Here is a 6423-nt window from a genome sequence, read left to right as displayed (position 1 = left end):
TCTGCACGTTTAACTTTAGTCTAATCATTCAAGTTCTTCCCGCTCTAATGCAATATATTGAGGTAAATATTGTCTGAAGGTTAGAACTTATATATTTTGTCGACTGCTGTCATCCTTATGAACACTTTATTTGAGTAGAGAATCCAAGACATTAAATATTAGCTATTAAGGGTCTGATGAACTTAAATGCATCTTAAAACAGACTACCAGGGCTTTTTAGAACCTAATGCTTTGTCTTAAATGTCTCACAAAATCTGTGAACAAAAACGAATATTTAAACAAGACATTTTTTAGCATATAACATGGCCGATGTGTTCTCAAGACATAAGAATAAAAAGTTATATTTTGATTAATGGCATATGTCGGCAAGTCCTAGAGCTAATGTAGTAATTGGGGAATCTAAAACACAGAGCTGTTATTGTAATATACTTTATTCATTAGATTTTTAGTCATACATAGAAATCACTAACTGTTTTCGTGAGGAAGATAGATAAATTAAGTTGAAACATCACTACCCCACTCAACCATATACGTGATTAGTCCCATTCAACCGTATACCTGATAAGTTCCATTCAACAATATACCTGATAAGTCCCATTGAACCACATAGCTGATAAGTCCCATTCAACCGTATAGCTGAAAAGTCCCATTCAACCATATAGCTGATAAGTCTCATTCAACCATATAGCTGATAAGTCTCATTCAACCATATACCTGATTAGTCCCATTCAACCATATAGCTGATAAGTCTCATTCAACCATATACCTGATAAGTCCCATTGAACCATATAGCTGATAAGTCCCATTCAACCATATAGCTGATAAGTCCCATTGAACCATATAGCTGATAAGTCTCATTCAACCATATACCTGATAAGTCCCATTCAACCATATAGCTGATAAGTCTCATTCAACCATATACCTGACAAGACCCTTTAAAGTCATATACTAGAAAAGTTCCATTCAATTATACACCTAACAAATCGCATTCAACTGTATACTAATAATACCCTTTCAGTCATATTCCTAACAAACCACATTCAACTATTTTCTGACAAGTCCTTGGATGCTGCTCCAATGAACTTGTACGTTTAACATGATCATGAAAGCTGTCAATCACGTACGTTGTGGAAAACATGTCAAGATACGTTAATCTATATTTATATTATGCACACGGTGTAAAGTACACAGTCTTTCCAAGTAACACAGTATCAACATTTTAGATGTACTACAGATCACCAACCATTTTAATTTCGCACAAAGCTACTAGAGGGCTATCTGTGCTAGCCGTCCCTAATTTTGCAGTGTAAGACTAGAGGGAAGGCAGCTAGTCATCACCATTCACCGCCAACTGTTGGGCTACTCTTTTACCAACGAATAGTGGGATTGACCGTCACATTATAACGCCCCCACGGCTGAAAGGGCGAGCATGTTTGGCACGACGGGGATGCGAACCCGCCACCCTCGGATTACCTTAACACGCTTGACCATGCCGAGCGCCTTTTTAAAATTCATTATGTCATATTGAAAATGTCCAATTTTTGCAGGGTAAACAATCAGGTCATATTGAAAACGTTTGTTACTTTACTGTGTAAACCCTTATGTCATGTTGAAAATGTTCAATTTTTACGGGATAAACCATTACGTTATATTGAAAATGGTCAATCTTTACCGGGTAAAATGCACAGTCAAAGCTCTGAATTATTAGATTTGAATTTAAATATCACACTAGTAGCAGTTAAGATAAGACCTAAGCACATTATCTGTATGCCTCAAGAACCAGTTTTAACTGAGACTTTTAAAGTATTTCTAAGATCTTATAATTCGCAAGTTGCTTCCTAAGGAATTGAAAACAGTTTTTACGCTATAGACTATATTATCTGTTTCTACTCAGTACAAATAAAATATAGCCAAATTTTCATAATTCTTTCTCTTACTTCCTGAAAAGAAACTTTTTAAGAAACCGTTTTTTATATTATACATTTTCATACCAAAGGGTATACGTTTCCTTTTTGTCAAACATTTATTTGAGAGATGAAAAGTGATTTAATTTGGAGAAGAGTTAATCTTTAATTTCTTACCTCTAAACTCTAGACTATCCTCGCACTTTGTGTAGCTTTGCGCGAAATTCAAAAAAACAAAAACAAACTAGACTATCCAGCTCTCTAGACAAAAATTCGTCTATTCTACAAGGTTTGGTTAAATTTCGCTGAACATTCCAAATTTCGTAAACAAGCCTAAAGAAATGAAAATATAAAGTGTACAAAATTCTTTTAGTTTAAACTTGAACAAAACGGACTTGTATTACTTGATATGAAACGAATTTTGTCACATTAGTCCTTTTGATTGGCAGCTAAAGGCCAAGTGTTTCCAGCATTATAACCCGAACAATTACCTTCGTGTAACAAATGATGAATATGTTGTTTACTCATATGAACAATTTTTTTCTGTATGACGCAAGAAGTGCTAAGCAGATTAGTTATCCATGCATAAATTATACGTGTATTATACGTATGAATAATTCAAACACTTCACAAATATGATTTTATTTATCATCATAAAACTACAGCAAACGAACTTGCCCAGCTTAACCGGAACGATATTTGTTCGTATTGGTCTCTCTGTGATCAGCTGAAGAATGGGGTTCTAAACTATACTGTTTTTCAGAAGCTCAGATAGATCAATGACGGTGAATACTAAACGAGTGAGCTTTATATACCAATAACGTTTAGTTGACAAGTAGCGAGGATTTTGTTCATCTACTCACGCACCCGCACTTGAACTATTTCACTCCACAAAAGGTGTTAGATATTCTAGCTATCCAGACAGAAGTTATTGTAAAAGTGTTACCCATGTAAGTTAACCCAAACACTTTGGCATTAAAGAATACAAATCACAGTATTTTTCAAAAGAGAAGCAGGTTTCTTATAACGTATATCTTTGTTTGTTATTTAAAGATGTTTTACTTTTTCTCTCTCCTTCTGTCTCTCAAGTTTTTCCTCCTGAAGTATAATAAGTATTTCGTATTTCATATGTTCTAGACATTATTTTGGGGGGCCGCAGATTTGGATCCCCGTCACATCAAACATGCTCGCCCTTTCAGCCATGGACCATTATAATATGACAGTCAATCCCACTCTTCATTGGTAAAAGAGTAGCCCAAGAGTTGACGGTGGATGGTGATAACTAGCTGCCTTTCCTCTAGTCTTACACTACTATATTAGTGATGGCTAGTGCAGGTTGTTCTCTTCTAGCTTTGCGCGGAATTCAAAAACAAACATTTTTTATTCTAGTTTGACAACAAAAACAGACCTTGACTTTTTAGTAATTTTAGAAGGTGACCCGCGGCCGGTTTGGCCAGGTGGTTAGAGCGTCGACTCCCCTTTGCATCAAACGCATTTGACCTTTTAGTCGTAAAAGGTAGAACTGCCTGAATGGTTATTCATAAACACTTAATTATCAGCCGTTATCAACTTGTTCACACTTTCTATCGTAATTTTTTGTGTAAAAATGGTGTCAGGACTGTTACTGGTTCTTTTGATTATTCTAATATTTAAGAGAAAATACTTAAGTTATTAGTGCATTGGTGAATGTCCCATTCCACATTTTATTCTTTGTTACAAGCAGAGTGCTTTACGAAGGTGTAAGTAAACCATTCAAAAATTGATAGGCCAAAAAAAATTACCATTTAAGATATTTGAAAATAATGCACTAGAGTACACGACAAGTCCACATTTTTAAGCGTTTGATATGCAGATGCTCTAAAGTAAGTCACTCTTTTTTTTAACTTAATGTTTGGATATCTCTTCATACATAGCGATTTTATTTATGTTATCTTCAGATTTTAGTCCACGTTTCTTCCATATCCAGACTTTCTCAATCTTCAGCTCTACTAATTCTGCCTCTGGAGCTGTCTCACACACATTCAAAGGCATATTTTTACACTTGCCAACTATTGAATAATTTGTTGATTGTAGCGTACCGAGTTTTCTGGCATGAAGGTTCTCGGAGTAGATGGATAAGTTTAAACTTTTGGCTCTCCTATTTTCCTATTTCTTTAATACCTAATCACATGACATTCTGAAGCTTAATCAGTGATGTCGAGAAAACCCATTTGTAGAGAAATATATATGCAAAAACGGCTCGTTTGAGTTGAGAAAATATTTTACGTAGAATAACGAACAACGTTTCGATCTTCTTCGGTCATCGTTAGGTTCACAAAGAAAGAAAGAGGTAACTGACCACATTATTGGAAGGGGTTGTGTAACTGAGTGTCGGAATGTAGAGGGCGGTGTTAGATGTTTGAATATATAATTTATTTTATTATATTTAATATACGTATAAAGGCGTTCCTTTATATTGGTTTATTTTGGGTTTAAGTTGTTGTACAAGTAAGGCTTCTTTAATTTTGCGTTTGTTTATGTTTGTTTCTCTATTTAGTATTTGAGTGTTTTCTATGGTTATGTTGTGTTTATTTGACTTGCAGTGTTCGAAAACGTGTGAAGGTGACTTTTTATGTTCTTTGAATCTGGTTTCCATTTTTCTACTTGTTTCTCCAATATAGAAGTCGTGGCAGTTATCACATTGTATTTTATAAATAATGTTGGTGTGGTGTTTGTCAGTGTAGTTTTTACATAGTATAGACCTCAGTTTTGTGCCTGGTTTTTGAATAAATTTGGTATTAACTGGAATGTTATATTTTGTTACAAGTTTTTGCCAAATGTTGGTCATTTGTCTGCTGATGTCGGGAATATATGGTATGCAGCAGTATATGGTTTCGTGATTTTTTGATTCGTGAGATATATTTACTTTTGTTGGTTGATTTTGCTTTATGTCTAGGTATGTGCGTATAATGTTTTCTACGGTTTGTGGAGGAAACTTATTGATGTTGATGAAGTATTGTTTTATTTTGTCTAATTCATCGTTAATTTTATCTGGTGAACATAGTTTTATGGCTGTGTTTATTTGGTTTTTCAGTACTTTGAGTTTTTGTTTTGTTTCATGTGCTGAGTCCCAAGGAATGTATAGTCCTGTATGGGTGATTTTTCGGTGGATTTCTGTTTTGAATTGTATGTCGGTTCTTGTAATTTTAAAGTTAAAAAATGATATTTGATTGCTTTTTTCCTGTTCACATGTGAAGTTAATGTTGGGATGTATAGAGTTAATGTGATTGAAAAAATTAAGTATGTGTTCTGTAGATCTGAATCCTGCAACCGTGGCATCTATATATCTGTACCAGTATGGTGGTGGATGTAATGCTGTGTTTCAACTTGTGTCATAAAAATATTGGCTAGAACTGGTGATACTGGGTTGCCCATGCTTAGGCCATTTGTTTGTATATAGTTGTGGTTGTTGAACATGAAGTTTGTCTTTATCGTGGTGAATTCTATGAGGGTTGCTTATTGGTTGCTGGGAATGTCTATAGTTTGGTTAGGGTCTCGGATATAGAGTTCTGAGTTTATCTTGCAGGCTTCAGTGGTTGGAACTTCTGTAAAGAGGGATATAACATCGAAACTGGCCATTAAGGCTTTATGATTAAGTTGATTTAGATTAGACTTGAAATTAAAAGAGTCTTTGATGAATGAGCTGGCTGATGTTACATATTTGGAGAATGCCCATGCTATGTATTTACCAAGATTGTAATTAAATGATTTATATGTGGACATTATTGGTCGTAATGGACAATCTGGTTTATGAGGTTTGGGGATGCCGTATATTTGTGGTGTGCGTGAGTCGGTTTTACGTAGGTAGGAATAGTGTTTGTGAAATTGTGTTGGCTTTTTTTCATTTGTAGTAGTAATTTGTTCAGTTGCGTCTCGTGTGTCTTTGTTGGATTTGTGTGTATTGGTTTAAATTTGTTCGTGTCTGATAGGATGTTCTTCATTTTTTGGATGTATTCATTCGTGTTCATTATTACTATTGCGTTACCTTTATCTGCTTTTAGAATTTTTATGTTTTTGTCTTGTTTTAGGTTTTTAATGGAATTAATGTCTCTTTTTGTAAGATTGTTTTTTAGCTTTCTGTTTTGTGAAATTATGTTGATGGTTTTGTGAAAAAATTCTTTGAAAAAGTCGTTTAAGATGTTGTTTTTAGGTGTTTCTGGAAAATATAAATTTTTAATTTTACCTGGGAAGTTTGGCTGTTGGATGTCAATACAATTGTGTAAGTTGTCTTCTTTCTGTTGGTTGTTTTTGGTTGTTTCCTTGTTTTTGTTCTCTGTAGAAAGTATCACAAGTCTCCTGGCTAGATCTTCTGAACATGTTTAGATTTCTATGGTTGGAATGTACCTAGGTGCTATTGCGAAGTTGAGTCCTTTGTTAACTAGATGTATCTCGTCTTTGTTTAATTGTCGGTCGGATCTGTTAATTATGAGGTTAGTCAACGGTTTGTCGTGATGTCTTTCCTGTTGTTTGCATCTTAGTT

Source organism: Tachypleus tridentatus, chromosome 6 (genome assembly GCF_004210375.1).
Source record: "Tachypleus tridentatus isolate NWPU-2018 chromosome 6, ASM421037v1, whole genome shotgun sequence".
NCBI classification, from domain to species: domain Eukaryota; kingdom Metazoa; phylum Arthropoda; class Merostomata; order Xiphosura; family Limulidae; genus Tachypleus; species Tachypleus tridentatus.
This window is presented reverse-complemented; position numbering follows the sequence as displayed.